Raw genomic sequence first — 15,600 nt, 5'->3', positions numbered from 1 at the left:
TTTGCAAAGAGTTCATCCTATTTCAACATTTTATATGATTTGCTTGAGCTATATCCTTTATGCTTAAAAAATGTTGCAACAGCCAAATGATTTTTTAAGCTGTTTATCTTTGGTCCTGAGAAAAAGGAGATGAACTTTGCTACGTCAATGCGGCAAAAAAGAAGAACGAGGGTTGTTCAATACGTAATTTGTATTGTACGGTATCTCAGTTAGTGAAATAAATATTACATCCCTTTGAAGTATTCTCCGCGGTGTGAAATACATAATTTCAGTCTCTGAATCCGTCTCTAAGATGAGTCACGCTGATTTTGGTAGAGCTCTAAGGCACTGTCTAATGGCTGAGGAAAGGGCTTGTCGGAACTTGTAACGGCGACTAGAAAAGAACCTTTTAAGTTTTGGGAAATTTCTTACACAAAGAATATGGAAGTTGGGTCGAAGCCAAAGTCTTCCAGATCGATGATAATCGAATTTCAATACTATAGACCATTGATTGTTACCACGAAAAAAAGAAAATCAACTGGGCGTAGAAGAGAGAGGGTATTTAACGACGCCACACCGCTACACCCCACCATACCCAAAGAAACGTTTAACTTAAAATTCTGAAAATTATGAACATTTTCAAAAATAGTAGTTTTGGTCTCCCAGAGAATAATGTTGATTTTTATATACTGAAGAACCAGAGGACTGTTGTAAGGAGATGGACTTTTCATTGTATAAGCAATTTTGGTCAAGATTCTGTAAATTTGAGTTGGATAGGCTTCGAGAAGGATTTAAAACCGGCCGTTGGAAATGAAGTGTCTCTCGACTCTTCTGTTGGCGTCTGGAACATCATTTCTGTTCTGTTTGGATGTTTATCAATTATTTCTCTATGTACTATCATTTTGTTTGTCGTGTTTCGAAAGAGGATACAATACCGGGTGTATAGAGTAAAACAAACACTGAGTCGAGGCAGACGACTTCCGGGTAATTGCAGGATAGGGCGGCCATTCTTGCCAGAAGAAAAGAAGTATGACGTGTATCTATCTTATTCTGAGGAGGACTACCCATGGGTAAGAGAGCATCTTCTGTCCCACATAGACGAATGGGAAACCGAGGAGAACAACGTTACTGCTTTTGGTACATACAAAATATATTGTAGTGATCGAGATTCCCATCATGGCAAGTCAGAACTGGAGAATATGTGCGAAAATATTGAGCTGAGTCGAGTTGCTGTTGTTGTTTTGTCCAGCAGTTACACACAGAAACATCTACACACAGTGGAACTTGAGCACCTTCTATATAGCAAGGATATATCTGTTATTCAAGATATTGTCATCATTATGATTGAAGAGCTCGAGTTCAAACAAATTCCAGCAGTCCTCCATCACCAGATAAAAAAAGACAAATTTCTCCGATGGGAGGCCGATGAAACGAAAGAGAAGAAATTCTACAGAGATTTGATGAGATTTCTTAAGTGATACTTTTTGTTTTCGTTGTTTCTTGTATTAATAGTCAGAGATTTCTAAAGACCTCTGAATATTTTCGCCGATTTTTGACATATAATGACTTTAGGATGTATTTTTGCATTTTCATAATGAAAAAAAATATATATTTTATTGAAAATAATTCTTTAAGACATTGGGTTTTAGTGAATTTCGCGAACAAAATTACGAAAAAATCAATTTTACATGGGATCCCGATTCCAAGCAGTTTACACTTGCATGACTTTTTTGGAGGTTTTTATAAATTTTTTCAACAAAACCAACATTTGATTTATATATGTAGTTTCTTTATACTGAGTTTTTAACTAAGGTGAATGATTTTTATATGTTGTTGTTGTTTGTGTCTTTATTCTTCGTTTTAGTTTTTTTTTATGTTTAATATTTGTCATAGACTAAATGTTGAGTATTCTATCGCATGTTTAAATCGATTGATAGACATTTAAACACAGTATGGCACATTACTCCTTCTAAGCTTGAATACTGGATGGTTGAGCTGGGACTGTTAGCTCGGTTATAGAAACTGTTCATTTGACTATTTTAAAAGTTAATACCCTCTATGCATCTCTTGAACACGCAATTTGTAGAAACACAAAGAAACGCACAAAGAAAACGTGCATATACCTAATGCCGATAACCTTCAAAATGTTGGCGATTAAATACATTTGACAACGGATGACTGTAGAATTATGACTTGTAAATACACAAAAATCTGAGAGAGGAATTTTAACACATGTAGGCCGTCCATTTTTTTTTTAGTTCACCTGAACTGAAAGCTCAAGTGGGCTTTTCTAATCACTTTTTGTCCGGTCTTTCCGTCCTCTGTCTATCGGTCCGTCAGTCCTTCCGTCTGTTAACGTTTTACACATTTTACTTCTTCTCCAGAACCACTTGGCCAATTTCAACCAAACTTGGCACAAAGCTTTATAGGGTAAAGGGGATTCAATTTTTGTGTAAATGAAGGACTTTCTCTCTTTCAAGGGAAGATAATTTATTGTTTTCTAAGACCTGTAATAAGTGTACACAATCAGAATTGTTTTAAAAAATTATTATCATTCATAACAGGTATTCCATTACAAAACACAAAAGTATGTTGACAGGTACCACAAATACTTCCCAAAAAATTAAGTGTTTCACTAAAGGATTAATTTAATTAATTCTAATAATATTATACATGTAATTAAAACCTATTTCAGAACAGCAAGTGACAGAGTTCAAATAAAGCATTAATATAATCTATAATTTATGTTCATCATAAAATGGCAGTATTACGTCCAATTTTAACCAAAATTGTGATGGACTTAAGTAGATAATGTAGGTTTACCACTTTTTGGGGAGTTGGCAATTGACTCTGTTTTCATCCCATTTGTCACCTTATAATTCCTATTAGAAAATCGAAAATACATTTCGGAACACCCTCAAGGCAAACATAATCACCAGTACCCAGTCTCCTTAAGTGTATATTTGCAAAAATAAACTCAATTGATTACTGTTGAACGTTGTGATCCAGATTATTTTGTAAATATTTTTAACATACAGTTCTGTCCCAATTTGAGGACTTTATTCACATTAATGAAAGCCTCCTAGTCAATCATTTCTGAATATCCGTGTAGTTAATAAATGTCTACTACATCTTTGCAAGTTAATCTTGTTTCCGTGAATCTAACTACATCTTATATTCGGCTCATTTTGAATATGAGGGAATTGTTTGTGAAGTTATCTCGACTTAATAAAAACAAGTTTAAAACGATATTATACAATAGAATGTAAAAAAGTTGCATTGGTACGTCTTCTTTATTATCTCCATACCCTGTACCACTAAATTGTTCATCAAAAGACAATGTCTGCTCAATGAAGTTCAGAATGTGCTACTGATCGTATTCGGTTTAGAACTATGGGGAGCTCTAGGCACGTCATTTTCAATTTTATCGGCACAACCTTTGCCTTTATGAACTGTTTAACCTGCACCTGGTCGTAAAGGAGATTGAGTTTTCTGATAAGCATTGTAATTCAATGCAAATGACCGCTGAACTTCAAAAATCTGTGCCCAGTCCCTAATTATTTCCTAATGAAAATATGTTTATATTTCTTCGAGGTGCTTTTCCAACAGCAGAGTCAACAAATTAAAAAAAACTATACTTGTTCTTGATATTTCTTTTATCCTGCTTTCAATCAATTGTAACTACGATATACAATTATTTAAAAAATTCTACTCGATATATTTTGTTTGTATAAAAAGTTACTTATTCATATTAACTACAAAGTTTTCCTTAATCAAAATGAGGTAAATTCTCGTTTGTATGACAAGATTCAAAAGATTAAATTCGCTCAAAATTATCATTTTCCTATAAAAGAGGTCCTTGTGCGTCGAACATGATGAATTAAAATATTTAAATCATTAGGTCAAAGCATTGCCCGTATATTAATTTTATTTTGTTTGAATAATTTGCTCTCAATTTCTAGATTTTATCACTTAAGATTTTGGCCTTTTTCCGGGGGGGGGGGGGGGGGTAGGTTGTTTTCTTTATATAAGGGCTTGAAAACAAGAAAAACAACATTTGTATTTCGCGAAAAATATTTTTCTTGACCTACATGTATCTTATAATTAAAAAAAAATTATTACTACCTAAATAATAATTTGACAATTTCTTTTTTTCAGTGTCGAACTTGCCCTCCCATTTTCATTTCTTTTTTTTAATTAAAAGCTTATAAATAAAAAATTACCTTGGGTCATGAATTTCATATCAAAAAAAATATCATTGCTCATCAGAACTATGTTGTTCGTTCGGTATGTGCTCAAGAGAAAAGGTGTGCATCATTGTTGCAGTATACTAGTAACCACAAAACCCATTGTTTCTGGAGTGTTGATCATTAATTTAATGATTTCTGCTCACTATTCAAACAGATGTTACACACGAGACCAAAAATGGACTAGAAGTGTGTTGAAATGAAGCTTAAATTGTTCAAAGTTTACGAACGACGACAGCAATATAAGGGGAAGCGTATCCCTTTATAATTCCATTCACCTAAATATGGTATCATACCATGTATTTTTTTTTATCGAGACTTGTTTGGGCGTGCGGTTAGCAACTCCACCTCATAAATACACAATGTTATAGAAACAGCAACAACACCACATGAAGAGGGATACCTAGATCTGGAAAATGGCTCGCAAGATGAGCTCAGGACGTGTGCAGGTAAAAGCCATTGGGAAGCCAATGCACCGACAAATCAATCCTCTGTCGATTAGGGCCAACACCAGGATAGGTACCTGGAACATCAGAACCCTATACAAGGTCAGAAAAGCTACCCAAGTAGCAAAGGATATATATGATACATAAGGTATAACATCAAGGTACTTGACCTAAGCGAAGTAAGATGGAATGGAAGAGGGAAAGTTCGCTTAGCATCAGCTAGAAGTATCATATATATCTATGGACATGAGGACCTGGATCATGCACTTACTCAAGGGTTTACCTTTATGCTGTCACGAGAAGCAAAAAAGCGATGATAGCATGATAAACAGCTAGCCAAGCCATGTCAGTGTTATGCCCCCAATAAATGCAAGCTTTAAGTTCTAAGTTTAAGTTCTTAGACCGAGAACATATTTGTTTTTTAGAAATCAGAAAGAAGGATCGAAGTGTATACAAAACAAATCGTCAGCACCTACGTCTCCTCAAAAAACATTTTATCAAGAAACTTACCAAGAAACACCCGTTTATATCGTGACGTCAATAAAGAACATTTAAGTAATAGCGGTAATACTGAAACGACAACAATACAAGATATATTAGTAAAACAAATTAAGGAACATCAGTACCTGTAAGCATTGTAATTGGTGACGTTATAAATTTAGGAAATAGACCATTGAGTTGTAATTACACACAGCATGTTCAGGATTGACCAATGTTTGGTAAATTAAAAACCCTCTGCTTTTAGTAGTTTTCACAATGATGACGTCATTAGTAAAGACCCCTTTGACAGATTTCTGTAATCTCCTATATCATCCTTCAAGTCGACTCGTGTAACCTTCATTCTAAGGCGTACGTCTATACTCTGTCCGAGTTATTGCTTCCACCACTTTTTGCTTGATATTTCGATAATAATAAATACCTTTGTGATCAAACTACGGGTCATCAACAAATATGAAAAATGTCCAGATTATCTGTTTTAAAACGCCCCCTCTACCGCTTCAGGTTTCAATACACATCCCAAAATAAAAAGTCTACGGGAATTTTGCATTGCATCAGCCATTAATAAGCCCCGATGATAACGTTGAAAAATTTCGCGAGGTACCCCGAGTACTTCCGAATGGAGAAAAGATGTAAACAATTCCCATTATAAATATCCGTAAGATTTTTTTTTTCGTTCCTGTGAACTTTTTTTTTAGGGAAAAATGATAATTGTTCAATGAAGATATCTTGGATATATTCTCTTTCATCGATTTTAACTGTATTTCTTTCACAGGTATGTGTATTTTTATTAAAAATCATCAAAAAGTGATGGATGCAATAACCATTCCTTTTTGGTTCTGTATAAATGTTTACAGTACAGTTCGTTTTCTCATTGTTTGCCAAGATAGTGTTCTGTCTACATTCACCCACAGGGGCCAAGCCGGTTTTAACATTAATTTCAATGTAACCATAAATAAAGAAAGGGGTCGAACTCTGACCCAAATAAAAAACTACCAGCTCGCTTCAAAAGCCTAATAAATCAATTAATTTTTAAAACACTCGCAATATGCATCTATTTTTCAGAAAAGTAATGTAAAAGAAAAGTAATGTCTGAGATACACTCATGCCGAATTTCAAGTTGATGGGTCTTAAAATAGCGGAGATATACGTCATTATTCTCTCGAAGTCGCCAGTTTATTTTTACTAGGACATTTACCGGTCCAGGGCTCACGATGGGATTTTGCCTCTGACAACAGCAGTATTGCAACAAGTCGAGAAACATTCTCACTAATCTTTGAAAATCTTACATCAAATGCACGCTACTTACATACAAAAACTCCGATAAAATTCCTTAAATACTCTCCATAATGAACTTTTACTCTGCAGCCACATCAACTTCTGACCCGCTATTTTAAGACCCATCAACTTGAAATTCGGCATGATTGTATCTGAAAAATACATGCATATTGCGAGTGTTTTAAAAATTAATTGATTTATAAGGCTTTTGAAGCGAGCCGGTAGTTCTTTATTTGGGTCAGAGTTCGACCCCTTTCTTTATTTATGGTTACATTGAATTTAAGGTTTGGCCCCTGTGCATTCACCTTCAATAAGTGTTGATATAGGTTAACTTGGTCTGCTAAATTGATATTATCGCATACGACGAGGCTCTTTTATTTCATGAAACATTGTTCTTGTGTTATTCATTTCATCTTTGACCTTTCAACATCTGTGTCCTTCAGTGGTGCAACTGAAAAGAAATAGTTTTTGGTGTCTGGAGACTTATACAAGGACGATATCTTATTAATTTGCTTAGTCCCGTTCTGATACATCCCTCTGCATAAGTTGCGTTTTAATCAGTGCCAACGATGAAGCCATGCAATGGTTTAACAGAGGGTGGAGGGGATTACATTGTAACTTAATAATAGACAGGTATCTAATTTTTAGAATTATAATGATTTGTTACTCTAATTTAAGTTAACTACTAGATAACATTGTATTTCTCTTGGTGTATAAATATTTTTTATTTACATTTTTTGTCAATTATCACAGCATTTCCCAGTCAAAGTAATTTATCTCAAAATACTTAGTTTCTGCGCATCCATACATTTTCTTCTGTGCTTTAACATATTACTACATTTCCTTTGAAAAAGTTTTATACCATGTTAAGGAATATAATTTTATTAAGTATTTTTTTTTCAGTTTGCAAAGAGTTCATCCTATTTCAACATTTTATATGATTTGCTTGAGCTATATACATTTAGCTTTAACTTTATACTTATAAAATGTTGCAACAGCCAAATGATTTTTTTAAGCTGTTTATCTTTGGTCCTGAGAAAAAGTAGACGGCTACGTCAATGCGGCAAAAAAGAAGAACGAGGGTTGTTCAATACGTAATTTGTATTGTACGGTATCTCAGTTAGTGAAATAAATATTACATCCCTTCGAAGTATTCTCCGCGGTTTGAAATACATAATTTCAGTCCCTGAATCCGTCTCTGAGATGCGTCACGCTGATTTTGGTAGAGCTCCAAAGCACTGTCTAATGGCTGTCCGTCCGTCCGTCCGTCTGTCTGTCCGTCTGTCTGTCTGTCTGTCCGTCCGTCTGTAAACTTTTCACATTTTCAACTTCTTCTCAAAAACCACTGGGCCAAATTTAGTACAAAGCATCCTTATGGAAAGATGATTATAAATTGTTAAAATAAAGGGCACAGCCCTTTTCAAAAGGGAGATAATTGCGAAACAGTAAGTATAGGGTGCATGTCTTTAAAAATCTTCTTCTCAAGAACCACTGCACCAGAAATGCCAATATTTACACAAAAGCTTGTATATATAGTGAAGATTCTAAATTGTAAAAATCGTGACCCTCGGACCAAAACTGGGGCCCCAGGCGGGGTTCAAAGTTTAACATAGAAATACATAGGAAAATGTTTAAAAAAATCTTCTTCTCAAGAACCACTGCACCAGAAATGCCAATATTTACACAAAAGCTTGTATATATAGTGAAGATTCTAAATTGTAAAAATCGTGACCCTTGGACCAAAACTGGGGCCCCAGGCGGGGTTCAAAGTTTAACATAGAACTACATATGGAAAATGTTTAAAAAAATCTTCTTCTCAAGAACCACTGCACCAGAAATGCCTATATTTACACAAAAACTTGTATATATAGTGAAGATTCTAAATTGTAAAAATCGTGACCCTCGGACCAAAACTGGGGCCCCAGGCGGGGTTCAAAGTTTAACATAGAAATACATAGGGGATTTTAAAAAAAAAATCTTCTTCTCAAGAACCACTGCACCAGAAATGCCAATATTTACACAAAAGCTTGTATACATAGAGAAGATTCTAAATTGTAGAAATCGTGACCCTCGGACCAAAACTGGGGCCCCAGGTGGGGTTCAAAGTTTAACATAGAAATACGTATGGAAAATGTTTTAAAAATCTTCTTCTCAAGAACCACTTCACCAAAAATGCCAATACATACACAAAAGTTGTATATATAGTGAAGATTGTAAAAATCGTGACCCCCGAACAAAAAGTGGGGCCCCAGTAGGGGTTTAGATTTTAACATAAATAGGAAAATGTTTTAAAATCTTCTTCTCAAGAACTATAGTGCAACTGTTTGGGATATTACTATGCATACATGTACATCCTTAAATAGATTCAAAAAATTGTAACTCCCGGACAATTGATGGGCACCAAGAGGGGTTCAAAATTTAAACATTTTAAAAAACATAAAGGAAAAGTTTAAAAATTTTCTTCTCAAGAACTACAATGTTTTAGTTTGTGGAATTTCTATGCATGCATCCTTCGCTTATGAAGATTCCTAATTGGTAAAATGTGACCCCCGGACCAATACTGGGGCCCCAAGATGGGGTCAAAGTTTATTATAGAAATATAAATGTAACTAAAAAATCTTCTTCTCGAGAACTACAATGCTTCAATTTGTGAGATTACTATCATGCATACAACCTTTGATAATGAAGGTTCGACAGTTTTAAAATAGTGACCCCTGGACTAATACTAGGGACCCAAGATGGGTTTAAAGTTAAATGTAGAAATACCAGTATATATGGAAAATGTTTTAAAATCTTCTTTTCGAGAACTACAATGCATCAATTTGTCAGATAACTACGTAAGCACCCTCAAATAGTGTAGATTCGAAATTATAAAAGCCGTGACCTCAATCTAATACTGGGGCCCCAAGAGGTGTTCAAAGTTTAGCATAGAAATATAGAGGGAAAATGTTGAAAAATCTTTTTCTAGGGAACTATATTGCTTCAGCTTGTGAGATAACTATGCAAGCATCCTTAAATAATGTAGACTCCAAATAATTAAAACTTTAGCACTGGACTAATACTGTGGCCCCAAGAGGGGTTCAAAGTTTAACATAGAAAGATATATTGAAAATGTTTTTAAAAAGTTTTTCTCGAGAACTATAATGCTACAGTTTGTGAGATTACTATGCAAGGATCCTCAAATTGTTTAAACTCTAATGTAGTGGAACCAAGAGTTATCTTTCTTGATGTTCTGTACAGTCTGAGAGTTATTCCTCTTGAAGTGGAACTCTTCTACGTTCAGTTTTTCAGGTTGTGTACGTGCGGTCCCACCGCAGTGCTACACATTTTCATTCCTATGTTACTATTTATGTTGTTCAAGCCAACCATAAACCACGGACCATAACTGGGTCCCCAGAAAGGGGTTCAATGTTTAAAACAGAAAAAGCATATGCTACGAAATGTAATGTTATAAGGAACTGCTGTTCAGGTGAGCGATGTGGCCCATGGGCCTCTTGTTAAGTTTTGGGAAACTTACACAAAGAATATGGAAGTTGGATCGAAGCCAAAATCTTCCAGATCGATGATAATCGTATTTCAATACTATAGACCATTAATTCTTACCACGAAAAAAAAATTTCAACTGGGCGTAGAAGAGAGAGGGTATTTAACGACGCCACACCGCTACACCCCACCATACCCAAAGAAACGTTTAACTTAAAATTCTGAAAATTATGAACATTTTCAAAAATAGTAGTTTTGGCTTCCGAAGGAATAATCTTCAATTTTATACACCGAAGATCCAGAGAAGGAGATTCCCAGTTTATCACTGTGTAAGCACTGTTGGTCAAGATTCTGTAAATTTGAGTTGGATAGACTTCGAGAAGGGTTTAAAACCGGCCGCTAAGGATTTAATACCGGCCATTAATGATTTAAAACCGGCCGTTGGAAATGAAGTGTCTCTCGACTCTTCTGTTGGCGTCTGGAACATCATTTCTGTTTTGTTTGGATGTTTATCAATTATTTCTCTATGTACTATCATTTTGTTTGTCGTGTTTCGAAAGAGGATACAATACCGGGTGTATAGAGTAAAACAAACACTGAGTCGAGGCAGACGACTTCCGGGTAATCGCAGGACAGGGCGGCCATTCTTGCCAGAAGAAAAGAAGTATGACGTGTATCTATCTTATTCTGAGGAGGACTACCCATGGGTAAGAGAGCATCTTCTGTCCCACATAGACAAATTGGAAGCAGAGGAGAACAACGTTACTGTTTTTGGTACATACAAAATATATTGTAGTGATCGAGATTCCCATCATGGCAAGTCGGAACTGGAGAATATGTGCGAAAATATTGAGCTGAGTCGAGTTGCTGTTGTTGTATTGTCGAGCAGTTACACACAGAAACATCTACACACAGTGGAACTAGAGCACCTTCTATATAGCAAGGATATATCCGTTATTCAGGATATCGTCATCATTATGATTGAAGATCTCAAGTTCAAACAAATTCCAACAGCCCTCCATCACCAGATAAAAAAAGACAAATTCCTCCGATGGGAGGCCGATGAAACGAAAGAGAAGAAATTCTACAGAGATTTGATGAGATTTCTTAAGTGATACTTTTTGTTTTCGTTGTTTCTTGTACTAATAGTCAGAGATCTCTAAAGACCTCTGAATATTTCCGCCGATTTTTGACATATAATGACTTTAGGATGTATTTTTGCATTTTCATAATGAAAAATATATATATATATATATTATTGAAAATAATTCTTTAAGACATTGGGTTTTAGTGAATTTCGCGAACAAAATTACGAAAAAATTAATTTTACATGAGATCCCGATTCCAAGCAGTTTACACTTGCATTACTTTTTTGGAGGTTTTTATAAATTCTTTCAACAAAACCAACATTTGATATATATACGTAGTTTCTTTATACTGAGTTTTTAACTAAGGTGAATGATTTTTATATTTTGTTGTTGTTTGTGTCTTTAATTTATTCTTCGCTTTTGTTTTTTTTACACTATGGCGCATTACCCCTTCCAAGCTTGAATACTGGATGGTTGAGCTGGGACTGTTAGCTCAGTTATAGAAACTGTTCATTTGACTATTTTAAAAGTTAATACCCTGTATGCATCTCTTGAACACGCAATTTGTAGAAATACAAAGAAACGCACAAAGAAAACGTGCATATACCTAATGCCGATAACCTTCAAAATGTTGGCGATGTAATACATTTGGCAACGGATGACTGTAGAATTATGACTTGTAAATACACAAAAATTTGAGAGAGGAATTTTAACCCATGTAGGCCGTCCAGTTGTTTTTTTGGTTCACCTGAACTGAAAGCTCAAGTGGGCTTTTCTGATAACTTTTTGTCCGGTGTCCGTCTTTCCGTCCTCTGTCTGTCAGTCCGTCAGTCCATCCGTCTGTTTACGTTTTACACATTTTACTTCTCCTCCAGAACCACTTGGCCAATTTCAACCAAACTTGGCACAAAGCTTTATAGGGTAAAGGGGATTCAATTTTTGTGTAAATGAAGGACTTTCTCTCTTTCAAGGGGAGATAATTTATTGTTTTCTAAGATCTGTATTAAATGTACACAATCAGAATTGTTTTAAATAAATTATTATCATTCATAACTGGTATTCCATTACAAAACACAAAAGTATGTTGACAGGTACCACAAATACTTCCCAAAAATCAAAAATACATTTCGGAACACCCTCAGGGCAAACATAATCACCAGTACCCAGTCTCCTTAAGTGTATATTTGCAAAAATAAACTCAATTGATTATTGTTGAACGTTGTGATCCAGATTATTTTGTAAATATTTTTAACATACAGTTCTGTCCCAATTTGAGGACTTTATTCAAATTAATGAAAGCCTCCTAGTCAATCATTTCTGAATATCCGTGTAGTTAATAAATGTCTACTACATCTTTGCAAGTTAATCTTGTTTCAGTGAATCTAACTACATCTTATATTCGGCTCATTTTGAATTTGAAGGAACTGTTTGTGAAGTTATCTAGAGTTATTAAAAGCAACTTTAAAACGATATTATACAATAGAATGTAAAATAGTTGCATTGGTACGTCTTCTTTATTATCTCCATACCCTGTACCACTAAATTGTTCATCAAAAGACAAGGTCTGCTCAATGAAGCTACTGATTGTATTCGATTTAGAACTATGGGGAGTTTTTCCTCACTTTAGCTCTAGGCACGTCATTTACAATATCATCGACAGTACAACCTTTGCCTTTATGAACTGTTTAACCTGCACCTGGTCGTAAAGGAAATAAAGTTTTTTTATGCATTGTAATTCAATGCAAATGACCGCTGAACTTCAAAAATCTGTGCCCAGTCCCTAATTATTTCCTAATGAATATATATTTATATTTCTTTGAGGTGCTTTTCCAACAGCAGAGTCAACAAATTAAAAAAAAAACTATACTTGTTCTTTGACAATTTCTTTTGTTCAGTGTCGAACTTGCCCTCCCATTTTCAATTTTTTTTTAATTAAAAACTTATAAATAAAAAATTACCTTGGGTCATGAATTTCATATCAAAAAAGCAATATCCTTGCTCATCAGAACTATGTTGTTCGATCGGTAGGTGCTCAAGTGAAGAGATGTGCATCATTGTTGAAGTATACTAGTAACCTTAAAACCCATTTTTTCTGGAGTGTTGATCATTAATTTAACAATTTCTGCTCCCTTTTCAAACAGATTTTACACACGACACCGAGATTGGACTAGAAGTGTGTTGAGATAAAGCTTAAATTGTTCAAAGTTTACGAACGACGGCAGCAATAGAAGGGTAAGCGTATCCCTTTATAATTCCGTTCACCTAAGTATGGTATCATACCGTGGATTTTTTTATCGAGACTTGTTTGGGCGTGCAGTTAGCAACTTCACCTCATAAATACACCATGTTACAGAAGCAGCGACAACACCACATGAAGAGAGAAACCTAGATCTGGAAAATGGCTCGCAAGATGAGCTCATGACGTGTGCAGGTGAAAGTCATTGGGAAGCCAGTGCACCGACAAATCCTCTGTTGATTAAGGCCAACACCAGGATAGGTACCTGGAACATCAGAACCCTATACAAGGTCAGAAAAGTTGCTCAAGTAGCAAAGGAGATGATCAGGTATAACATCAAGGTACTTGGCCTAAGCGAAGTAAGATGGAATGGAACAGGACAAGTTCGCTTAGCATCAGCTAGAAGAATTATCATATATATCTCTCGACATGAGGACCAGGATCATGCACAGACTCAAGGGTTTACCTTTATGCTGTCACGAGAAGCAAAAAAGCGATGATAGCATGATAAACAGCTAGCCAAGCCATGTCAGCCAGGTTAAAAATGGAAGGAAGATCACAATCATTCAGTGTTATGCCCCCAATAAATGCAACAGATGAACAGGAGAAGGACAAATTCTAGTCTACATTAAAGACAAGGATAGACCTTACACCTCGCACAGCCATCAAAATTGTGAGGGAGATCTGAATGCCAACTTGAAGGTTAGAGAGGACAACACCAACAAAGAAACTCATCATGGGAAAGCTCGGCATCAGAAATATAAGACTTCTTTTACAGGCTTCTGCACTTTCAATGAGCTAGTTATAGAGTTATAGGAGACAATATCTCTCAACATATGAAGATATACAAAACATCCTTGACTCCTCCAGATGGAATGACAGAAAATCAAAAAGACCATATTACCATCATGCGAAAATGACAGAGAGGTTTGTTAGATGTTAGGACAAGACGAGCCTCAGAAAAAAAATTCTTACAGCTACGCTGAGAATGAAAATTAAAGCATTTAAAGACAAACCAATTACACCTCACTACAAATTTAATGTCTTTAACAACACAGCAATATGCAAAACATGCTATGCACTGGAGAGTTTGAGATTAATATCTCTGGAAGACAATTGAGTTAAGTTCCAAGACATTTTGAAAACTGCATGCAGTGAAGTTTTAGGAAAGAGGAAGAGCTAGCACAAAGATTGGATGACAGCAGAAACATGGGAAATAGTAAAAGTAAGGAAAGCGTTGAAGCAGAAAATTAACCAATGGAAGGATGCGCAACAAGAAGAGGGAAGAAAATAAAGTGAGGCCAACAAACAAGTTAAAAAGAATGCCAGAAAATATACAAGACAATTTGTCCATGACGTGCCTGAAGAGGCAGAGACAGAGAACAACATGAAAAAGCTGTAAAATAAGCAGAACACTGTCGGTAAAAAATATGAATACCAAAACACCAGTGAGAGACAAACAGGGAATGATGATATAGAACAAAGAGATAGATGGGGAGAGCACTTCAAGGAAGGTCTAAATCGGCCACCGTTACTCAGTACTGCAAGCATTCAAACAATTAAGAATGAACTTCACATCACTAATTGACTCACGTCTAGAGTAGAAATCACCAATTTAACACAGTTATAACACAGGAAAACGGAAAAGCAACTGGTCTTGATGGCATTCCTTCAGAGGCTCTTAAAGCTAGGCGACCTGTCGTAATGTGGAAATTGGCGAGGTATCATGCTTTTATTCATTGCCACCAAGGTTCTTACAAGAGCAATATTGGATAAATAAAAGAGGCATTGGACAAGGTTATAAGGTCAGAGCAAGCAGGGTTTCGCCAAAGCAGCTCATTCACAGACCACATTGCTACCCTTCGAGTCATCATAAAGCAGTATTTTCAGTGCCAGTCTCCCCTATCTTCAACATTTGTGAATTTTGAAAAGGATTTTGACAGTGTGGATAGGTCAACCATCTGGAAGCTAATATAATGTAATTAAATGCCACCAAAATAAATTCGTTAGCATCATTAAAAACCTGTATGACGACGCCACATATCACATAATCCAAAATGGAAAACTTACACATCCATTTAAAGTAAAAGCAGGAGTACGGCAGTGTTGCATTGTTTGACCAACCATATTTGTAGTTGTGATTGACTGGGTCATGAAGGAAACAACGTAAGGCAACACAACTGGAATCCAGTGGACCTTCACCAATTGATGACCTGGATTTTGCAGATACAAACAACAACACGCACAGGAGAAATTATCGCGCCTTGTAGAAAAGGCAAAAAAGACCGGCTTTAAAAAAGCATAAAAAGACAGAGTAGATGAGAATAAATAACAAACAGAATGCA

General features: G+C 35.5%; 1 long non-coding RNA gene across 1 annotated transcript; it reads left to right on the top strand.

Moving 5' to 3' along the window:
- On the top strand, positions 1 to 1,805 carry LOC117692606 (uncharacterized). Its single transcript, XR_010711731.1, has 2 exons — positions 1 to 1,049; positions 1,139 to 1,805. It is a non-coding gene; the product is annotated as an uncharacterized lncRNA (long non-coding RNA).
- The last annotated feature ends 13,795 nt before the right edge of the window (positions 1,806 to 15,600 follow it).

The sequence above is a fragment of the Magallana gigas genome, chromosome 3, assembly GCF_963853765.1.
Source record: "Magallana gigas chromosome 3, xbMagGiga1.1, whole genome shotgun sequence".
NCBI classification, from domain to species: Eukaryota; Metazoa; Mollusca; class Bivalvia; order Ostreida; family Ostreidae; genus Magallana; species Magallana gigas.
The sequence above is the reverse complement of the archived record's forward strand: the minus strand, read 5'-3'. Positions and strand labels throughout refer to the sequence as shown.